The 10,359-nt window shown below is 37.3% G+C and overlaps 1 long non-coding RNA gene across 2 annotated transcripts in view; it reads left to right on the top strand.

Moving 5' to 3' along the window:
* The first annotated feature begins 5 nt into the window (after window positions 1–5).
* Window positions 6–10,359, top strand: part of LOC136279391 (uncharacterized) — a 29,564-nt gene continuing 19,210 nt past the window's right edge. For both annotated transcript variants that reach the window (XR_010716823.1, XR_010716824.1), the window contains exons 1-3: window positions 6–60; window positions 151–240; window positions 1,183–1,297. This is a non-coding gene — a long non-coding RNA (uncharacterized lncRNA). The remainder of the gene's footprint in view (window positions 61–150; window positions 241–1,182; window positions 1,298–10,359) is intronic.

The raw sequence follows: 10,359 nt of genomic DNA, 5'->3' as shown, positions 1-10,359 counted from the left end.
AGGGGCGGGAAAGCAGTTAGTAATGCAGCGGAGATGAGCATTTCGTTCGGCCTTCAGCAGGTTGAAGAGAGTTTGTTTCATTCAATCGAAAGTTTAGCTTTACGAATATGTAGTATACTTGTCAGTGTATAACTTAAGCGTTTTTTGCAGGTATTTTGGAAGCCATTTAAAGTTGACTTGAGTGCACGTGTGTGGCGGTCATCAAGCGACAGAGCCTGCTTGAGCTAGAGCTTCTACCGGGTAAGTCGTAACTTTTAGATTGTATTGTTTTTCAATGCGTTCGCTTCGTTTTTGAACACCTACAGCTAGAAAAGCGGCTTATTTAATGACAAGGACGCCCAAATATAAGGCCAGAAATCGAGCACAACATGCCGTTCAAGCTTGCACTCAACGTTCCTTACTTGGATCTTAAAAGGGGAAATTCCTCGCATGCGAACGTCTGAAGCTTCACGAGGAGATAAAAATGTAAAATCGAGTCCATTTGTAGCATCACTAAAGCATACATGGGCAGAAATGTAGGACATCATGGCGGCCAAGCACGCGCAGAGTTTTCCTAATGTCCTTCAACAAATGTTAGAAGCTTCTCGGGATTTGTATGGAAAAGATCTAATGTTAAAAGAATTTCAACAAAATGAAAATAATTTTCGTACCTGCGAGCATCGGTGTGTTATCGTGTCAGTGATTTGTTACTTTGGACGAAATTTCGAGGTTTTGCACGTTTCGTCTGTGCTCCCCAACAAATTACGCAAATCCCATATAAGAGTCATATTACACTTCCATACAAACACAGTAAATTGGCTGAAATAGCCAAACTTTGAGCCGGCAAATCAGAGAAAGAAGATGCTGTTGGTAGGTTGCGAGCATCGTGGTACGAACAGGGGTCTCTTATCTTTCATTTTGTGCCACTTTTTTGGATGAATGTGGCATTCTTTTTGCTCCCCGAAAAGATGAAGATTTGTAGAATTGGTCGCGAACAGAACTTTTGCCTTGATATAAATAAAGAAAACTGATTGGTTCAAGGGTGATGTTAATAAATAATGGTGGTTTGCTGTAACGCTATCCATTCCGCTACTTGGTTGCGTGACTTCCAATTTGAGCACAAGCATGTGGCAAGTTTCTCATTTCTTTCTGGTCTTAATCTGCTATTTTGCAGTAAAATAATATAACATCTTACCTCTCCAGTTTTGTAATCACTTGAAGCATTCAGGCCGGGTCAGCTGTCAGCAATTTTTGGTCATACTATGTCAGTAAATCCCACTATCTGGACCATTGGCCATGTTGTGGCTGCTCATGCCAGGTAGGTCTATGATAAATATGGTCAAGGTCTTTTAACTGTAACAATGGAGGGTAGATAGCTTTACAGAAGTTAAGTGCAAACACTACCTACCAATATTGATGGGCTGAAATTTTCAGGCATGAATTTATTATGTTGGTTTGGTTATCTGAACAGCATCACAAACCTTGTTCTTACACTCCTAGTAAAATGTTTACATTCCTCAAAGGGTTTTTAACCCAGTGAGCTCCACACCCTAGAGCTCAGACCACCCCCTGAAATTCCAGAGAAAATGGCTGCTACAGTGAACACACAGACCACTGCCAAAATAATTTAAGATTTTAATGTCTTCATTTCACTCTACTGAAGGGAAACTGCACAAAGTTGCATATTAAATAATATACTTTTCCCCTGTCAAATTTTATTTTCAACTTGAGCAACAGGCTCTCTCAAAAAAAATTCTAAAGCTAGAGAACTGATTCAACTTTGTGATGTACAGCGAGTCATTGGCAAGGTTGCCTTCAGCTTTGAAAGTATTTATCGGTATGATGACTCTCTTTTGCACTCTTATTCCATCAGAATCATGCAAAAAGTTTTCCCTCAAATACAACACCAAAAGACAGATCGCAAATTTCTCCTCAACAAAAGGAATCCGAAACTTTCTAATGCGGGTCAATTTTGAATTTGCCCACCATAGCGACATCGCGACACGTCACAAGGCGCAGCTATAAAATTACTTTTTGGGAGTCATGAGCAAGAACAAACCAATTTTTACGCCTAAATGAAAAGTTTCACTTTGAACAATGCATATGTTCTTCGCTTAGGCAAACTTTTGCTCCAAGCGAGCTACAAGGGGACAAACTTTGCAGAGGAGATCGTTTTGGTCTTCTGTGGTTGGGTCAGCAAGATGTAAATATTTCCCCAGAGTTATGAAGCGGTGCTCTGGGATCATTTTTTTTTTTTTAAGCAATCAACTCCAACAAACTCGTCAGAATCCCAGTACATTGCCAGCTGAGGAAGTTCATGGATTCCAATGAGAATGTTTAGCCCGAGATACGCTGAAATTTCCGCTTGGGTAGATGTGAACGATCAATCCCCTTTCGAACGAGTGTACGCAATGGTGTATCGGACGATTTCGTCAATGTAAGCATCGCCGATAAATACATTATAGAAATCTTTGGCAGTTGCATTTTCTCCGAGATCTCTGGTCGGGCCACAATGAATGGAGAATTCCTCAACATTAATTTGTCGCAATTAGCTAGACCATTGAAGAGCATTTGGTTGGCTTTCTTCTGCGGCAGATTCTTCATCACTACTTTTGTCGCCTTCTTCTTCCTCCTCCTCACTAGCGTATAGTTCAACATTGGAATCGCTTCCCCTTTTTTTGCGACTGTAGGTCGAAAAAGTCTTCCATCTCGCAAGTTTTGTTAATGCTGTGCTTGACGAGCTTGTCGCTTTTTTCAATTTCTTTGATGATAAAACCAGTGAAGACTTCTTGCTCTTCATCGGATGAAAATTAACTTTCATCAATTCTTCCAGAAGCCATGTCTAAGACCGCAACATATTTTTGAAAAATTTGTTAAAAATTGCACAGTAAACGTGGAATAGTGAGTTTGGTCTCAAACGAAAGCTTATTTTTTGTATGTCACGTTTCACTGCTTTTCAATACCAAGGGGAGTTTTGTTTCTAAGCTGCAGCCAATCAAAACAAGCTATTTCTGACAGGGCGCATGAGGGCGCATTGGAATTTCAGAGGGGTTTTATTTCTGGGTGCTTGAGGGCGCATCGGATGTCAATGGGTTAATGACAGTAACTACTGCTACTGTGGACTACATAAAGCTGATCCCACTGATAAGAGCTGCTGTTTATGTTGTGATCATCTCATGGCACTAATTCATGAAAGTGTGAAAGAAGGAAAAATTGTTGCAGGATTATCCTAGTTTCAGACGTGACGTGAATTGTTAAATGAAGTCACCGCATTAGTGCTTTTAGAGCATGCAATTACTGTAATTAGCTGTTGTTTCCTTTTTTAGTTCACAGAAAAATCAGCATTCTGTTCATTGAATCAGTTGAATAACAAATGACTGCAAAAAAATGAATTTATGTAATTTTGCCTTGATTTATCAGAAGACACAAATGACTTATAAAGCACCAATCATACCTTACAAAAGGGGTAAATCTCTAAAAGACATGCCTGTAATAGGAAAACTATAATTTGAAGGCTTTGATATTGTGACACAACCACGAAAACTACATTGGAAGTCTGTGCAGGCCTGTTTTTGACTTCCTTTTAACTTAACAGCAATACACTTGTAATTGCTCTAAGGAAAATGATAACAGTGTTACTATGAAAACAGTGAACACCTACATGTAATTATAAAAGACATTGAAAGGTTTTGTGTAGTGATCAATTCAATCCCTAGTTGAGCCACAGGAGAAAGGCTGCACAAAACTAATTTTGTTAAGGTTTACAGTCTCTTCATCTTCCATGTGACTGGTGTTCTTTCCAACAAATAGCTATTAAAAGTTTCTATAATTTCACTGTCAAATAGCATAACAATGCAGTAACATAGCCATTGTCTTACATAGTGGATGTCTAGGAAATAACAGATTCCTAGTGCCTTCAGTTACTGCATGTTATTAGAATATTACTAAAATATGATTGACATTAGAAAGCAGTGGTGAATTTGTGCCACTACATTCTATCACTAAATGTTAACAGTACATGACTCCTTCAGCCCTAAAGTAATAGACTTATAACTTCTCAAAGAAGAAAAAAAGAAAACTTGTATCAGCTTGCTCCAGGTGCTCTATAGTATATTTAGTTTTTAATTGGGAAAACAGGGATTACAGGAGTGCTACAACAGGTCCAATTGACTGAACATCAAGTACATCAGCTATAATCTAATTGTATCAAAACACTTAAAACTAGTTTGTGTATTTCACAATAACATCAAAAAGAGAAGGTAATTTGATGCCTTATATTTATTACTACCCATGAAAACTGTAACCAAACTCATTTCAACAGCCATAATTGCAAGCAAGAGTTACCTGCTTTTGCTTGTGATTATAGGCTAGTACAAGATGCTTCTCCCTGCTCACAAGCACCTCTGTCTTAAAGCCTTTACGGTTCCCCCCAAATGTTTTGTTGAGCTTCCCCGCAACTTCACTCCTAGGGAGGCCAGAAAACTTCGAAAAATCATGGAGGAGACAATTTCTATGAGTGTATTTTATCATATTTTCCTCCACTGATACTCCAAATGTTGAAGGTGCCCCTTGCACAGACTTCATTATAATTTCAAACATCTCTTGAGGGAGGTCACGCTTTACCTCTATGGTCCAGGGATTTGAAGCCCTTAGATTTGTGGACATTCGCCTTCTTATCCTATTTAGCCACATCAGAACTTCTGATGTGATCATGGTCCAAGCTGGGATGGAAGATATTAGAGCCTTATCCATACCATGAACTCCATCTTTGTGCCGTGGGTAGACATTCGTTAGCAACTGATGGGCTGCCTCCTTAAAATCCGAAAAATTCGAAATGGAGGGCCATAGAACGTTAAATTCACTTATTGACCTCTCCAACACATCTGCGAAACTAACCTCTAAGCCTTCATCTTCCTCGATTTCCACACTTTCCACAGAAACTTGTTCAATAATTTGTTCGCGAGAGAAGCGTTCTCTTCTAGCCACCATTTTGTTTTGGGAAAGTCTGCTGATTTGACCACGGTAGCCAAATGCAGACTTTTTCGAGACAGCTGACCCGGCGTGTTTACAATGTCAGACACACCACCTCCCAACTACATCACAGTCAATGGCAGAAAATGTAGCATTTACCTTCGACTTACCTTACCCTATGCTTAAAGTTTTGAATGACTTCCTTGATAAACCAGAAAATGAAGGGGTAGAGGAGGAAGAACATGTGGATGATGAACTGACACAAGGTCTGGTCATGTTGGAAGCATTTCAGAAACGTAGGAGGAAAAAATGTAAAACTTGCACTGACTTGTTTAAACTTATTATCTGTGGCAACTTGTTTTCTATCAAAAAATCCGAAGAAGTGAGAAAAGAGTTGAATGAATCCCTGTGAAAATAAGCTTCTTCTGTGAAGTCTCAATACAATACAATACAAGCAGATCAGGGGGCGAAAGGGCCTTGCCCTGAACTCGAAAAATAAAAATGTTCCATGTGTTTGAGAGGCATGTTCAATCAGTGGCTGAGCTGGAGAGGGAATATAAACAGCTAAAGGAGTTGAACTCTTCCCTACAAGAAGATATAAAAGAGTGGAAATCAATCATCTTTTTTATCCCATTGTAGTACATCCTCCCATAAATTGTTTAGTAATACATACATAATTTATATATTCTAGAAGCAAACTATATATACAGATTAAAAACTAAGGGGAAAAAAGGTACTTTTAGAAAAGGAAGTTTGGAGGTTAACCCTATGTAAAAACTCCCTTAAAATAAAATAAATAAGTAAATAAAAATAAAATAAAAATCAAGATCTATATAATTAAATATTGAGATACAATTTAAGTTTAGATTTAAGTGAAAGGTGCAATTCATCTAAAATTACATGGTCGAACTCAATATTTAGTAGAGGCTACTGTTCACAGCAAAAATTTTCTTAGTTCCTTTTTTGAGAATCCCTTTAATTCTTCTAGGGTTCTATGTAATGGTGACTTATTGTAAAAATCTTCCTCGTGGTTCATATCCCATCTTTTATCTTTATGAACTTTGCACCAGGCACAAGCATAGAATGAGGTGGTACCTTTAAGTCTTAACATGATTAAAATGAATTTATATTCTCCCCCCAAAAAGAATTCAAATGTTATTTCTTTCCCATTAATTGTGATTTTGTTCATTGAATTTAGAGCAACAGAGGAAAAGAATGATAAAGCTTGTATTGCAAGTCATCCTTGCCCCATCCCCTGATATTTTAACCTTAACACTTTCAGTTTCAATATCAAATTCTGGATTTTGGTTAATAAATCTTGCACTCTTTCCTTGAGAAGTTCCTGGAATGAAACTTCTACACCCTTGGCTCTTCCAGGTGTGGATATAATATGGCACATGTTATTTAGCTGTGTTTGCCGTTGCTTGATCAGATATGATTTTGGAAGATCATTAAACATAGAGAGCTCATGATAAGATGAGTCTCCTACACAAAATATGTCTAAAAGAAATAAAATGTGATCTACTTTTTCCTTTTCCTGTTTTGAAAGGGAGTCAAGCCCTGTGGCAGTGTTTTCTTGTTGCTCATCACTGGCCATTTTTGCATTGTGTTTGCTTCCAGACTTGACTTCTTTCATGGCAATAGACTCGACTTCTTGTCCAAAGGACTTAACAAACCACAGTGCTGTCTGAGCTCTTGTCATGACAGTCTTCAAAGTCCTTGACTTTTTCTTTACTTGAGTAAATGTCCTTTCCCTTGTAGTCTTGCGGAGCTCTCTGTAGGTGTTCAGTGTAATGAATTAATTCTTTATTTGTGGTCTTAGCTTTTTCTACATCATTTTGAAGTGTTCTTATCTCAGCTTGCATTTCATGAAACATCTCTCTCTTTTCTTCCTCCTCATTTGCAGTACTGCTCGTGTATATGTTAACTGCAGACCAATTTCGTATGCTCAAACACAGGGTAGTTTTTTGCGTGCGCAACTCAAGTGCCTTTGTTATTCAGTGTTACAAGTTTCCTTTGTATTGCATTGTTGTGTAAAACAAAGAACTTTTGGGTTTGAAAAAGCAGCGAGTTTACTCTGAAAAATCAGTGCTCCCTTGGATGTTTATGCAGTGGAGTGTAAACAATTGGTGTTTGCATCGTAGGTGATGATTTCTTTGAAACTTTGAACTTACCTCAATCACCTTTGATGGGGATCAAAAGGAAAATAATTATTCTATTTAAGATTGTGAATGATGTTTTATTCTATTCATTACTGATGGTTTTTTCACTTTCTGCAAGAGTTGCCTGAATGAAAATGCACTGCAGGCTGTCAGGAGTTTGATTGGATGTAATGCGCTTGTTTTTATCAAGGATAAATTCCAAAGGAAGCTAAATCTTTTTGTTATTCCCTGGCTTAAACTTTTTGTTAATACTAAAAAGTGTGAAGTATGACATCAAAAGTTTGATAAAGGTCTGGAAATTTTGTGGTGGTGGATATTTAATATGAGTAGGAGGACTCCTTTAATGTTTTATGAATCAATCTTGCTATGGAGTGGGCTCTGAGGAGAAGTTTTGCTGAAGCCATGAACAACACTTTTTTCATTTGGTGATTTTGGTGGTGAGGCTAATGGTGCAATGTTTTTGGATATGAATTTGAACTTGATTATTTAGAAAGTATACATTTGAACCTTAATTATCAGGACTGGACTGAATAGTTTAATAATTTATAATCTTGATTAGTCTTGATTATCAATAATATGAATATTAATGAGCCTGAAGAGAAAATCTTCAAAAATAATACGTGTCATTTAATCAATACAATGCATGAAATAAAGCACATTCTCTAATAATTGTGCATATATTGTCAATATTTGCCAAAAGCATTAATAAAAATGTATTACAGTAATTAAAAGCTAACTAACAACATAAACAAGTTGGGTCTTGAGAAGCAAGTCCAGATAATATAAAATGTAAATAGCTGAGGTTTGACAACAGTTAACAGGATCTGCCAAAGTACACGGTCAAATTTTAAATTCTAGTTGACTTAATAACTCAAACCATCAGGGGAAAGTGGAAAACATAAAGGATATGAGGGTTGAGAACAAATTGTTCCGAAGTTGTACGGCACACAAAAGCACTCGCGATGTACTGACAATTCCCGGGTTTAAATGAAACGAAAAATTACAAAATAACTGGCCTCACGATCCTCGTGTTGTTTGCGTTGTTTGTCCTCAAAAACCTCCTTCTTTCACAAGACTCTTCTGTCTCCTATTACAATTTCACTTGTCAATCATATGAATACTAAATGTGATATCCGGTTGCAACGCTAGACAGTCACGCTAGTTCCGGTCAAAATTACGAAAAATGATAAAAATTGGTATTTACTTTATTTCTATTCCAGCAAAGTTGAGTGAAGATAGGGTATGTTGGATGAAAGGGTGAGCATCAAAGCTTAATGAAAGTTTGATGTGCTGTGGTTGATTGTACCTTAACCTTGGCTGCACTTACTGAGGTGATCATAACGCATCTGGATATTAAAAAAATTCCATCGCTACCATGCAGAATTGCCTGAGCTATGTTTTTTATTTTGTTTTTTTTTGAGATGTGAATAATGGTCTGTTTCTCCATTTTTCTAATGAAAATCCTGACAAACTCATCATGTATTGTGAAGAAATGAATTAAATAAGACAAAAGACTTTATGTCTGCCTTGACATGATTCAGGGGTCTTTACCAGGATGTTATTCTTTCTGGTCTTTATGAGTTTCGCTTCCTCTTTCTTTTGTAAAACCACATTTACATCAGGATGTAATTTTCTCGTGCTCTAAAAGAGTTCATTTTTTTCCCTTTTTGGGTCATAGATGTCATTTTAAGACTAGAAGCATGTGAAAAATCCTGCTAACCTGAATTGAAATCTTTACTTTAACACAATGAGGTTTGTCAGCATAGCTGATGAGGTTATGTATTTAAAATATTCATATTCGTTTGAAACTATGTACAGCTAATTACAAATGCAATGACTATGAAACTTAAAATATGGTTGATATAATAACATATATCTCAGATAATATAGGCTATATTTATATTGTAGGAGGAAAAAGACAAACTACTAGTGTTAGTCTTAAGTGTTATGAATGCGTCTTTATCGGTTGTAGTGTCTACTCTGTCGATTCCCGCGATGTCTTTGTTTTCTTTATGGATTGCTAGCGTCGTCTCAGGTAGTGCTTTCTTGTAGGATTTCGTGATGTTTTTTCTAGCATATTGTTGTATGTAGATGGCTCAAGTTTGTAGAAGTTGGTTGTTTTGTCGGCGGCGATTAGTAGCTTGGGTTCATTTTTGATATGGTCGGTATTTTCTTTTAGCCTATTGAGGAAGGGGTTGTTTACTTGCTTGAATTTTACGGACTGGATCATCTTTAGCATGTCGTCCTCAAAATCTTTTAATTCTTCAATGGAAGGCGGGTTCTTGGTTGATTTGAAGCCGTACGTTTCCTTGGTGAACGAGGTCGTGTCGGGGTTGAGAAAGGAGTGGGCTTTCCAGCGCATTCTGTGTAAAAACTTCTCGGTCCTTTCGATGAGTCGTTGAAGATAGTCGTTGTGTGATGGTAAAGGAATATTCTTGGTTGAGTAGCTGATGTTGAATTTTTCCATTGCAAATTATCGTAGAGTGCTCGACAAGCCTAAACTTGGAGTGGGTACAAAGTGTAAATTTTTGACTTTCGTAGACTTTTTCGTAAATCCCCTGAGGACTGGGCAACCACGAAACAGGCTTGAAATCACGATCTGGACTTTCATCAGTTGACTTTTCATGGTACCATACGGCCATGACAGCATTTTACATGCAATCAATGTCATGGGTGTTTTGTCTGATTGCTTTGCCATAGTAAACGTGCAGTTTATTAATCAATTTGTCTGTCAGCCTCCCGTTTCCGCCAATGCCTTTTCCATCATCTAAATTCCTAACGGGTTTTTTTTTAGTGACCGTAACCTTGAGCCCAGACACATTCAAGCTGAGTAATTTCTACGTCCAATGGGGGTCTGGGGGCATGTTCTCCTGGAAAATCTTGAAATTCTACACTCTTGGAAATGCACTCTCAAGCAGTTTGCGGTGCAAAATGGGATATTTCAGATACCAAAAAACACTGACATTTTTATTAGTTTCTAATAACTCAAGCCATAACACTACACTCCTTTCGTTCAAACAAGAGTTTAAGAAAGTAATTGCAATTTTGACAGAGCAAAATAATTATAATGCATTTGTTAAATAATAAATGAAATGAAAGTAAACTGGATAATCTTTAACTCTGCTGGATGGTTTAATTTGCTTGGTTTATGATATCGTTTATGTCCTTTGAATGGATCTGGGCCTTGAAATACGCAAGAATCTAAACAACATGTATATGTAGTTTATCACAAGTTTGGAAAGGCTCT

The sequence above is a fragment of the Pocillopora verrucosa genome, chromosome 3, assembly GCF_036669915.1.
Source record: "Pocillopora verrucosa isolate sample1 chromosome 3, ASM3666991v2, whole genome shotgun sequence".
NCBI classification, from domain to species: domain Eukaryota; kingdom Metazoa; phylum Cnidaria; class Anthozoa; order Scleractinia; family Pocilloporidae; genus Pocillopora; species Pocillopora verrucosa.
This window is presented reverse-complemented; position numbering and strand designations above follow the sequence as displayed.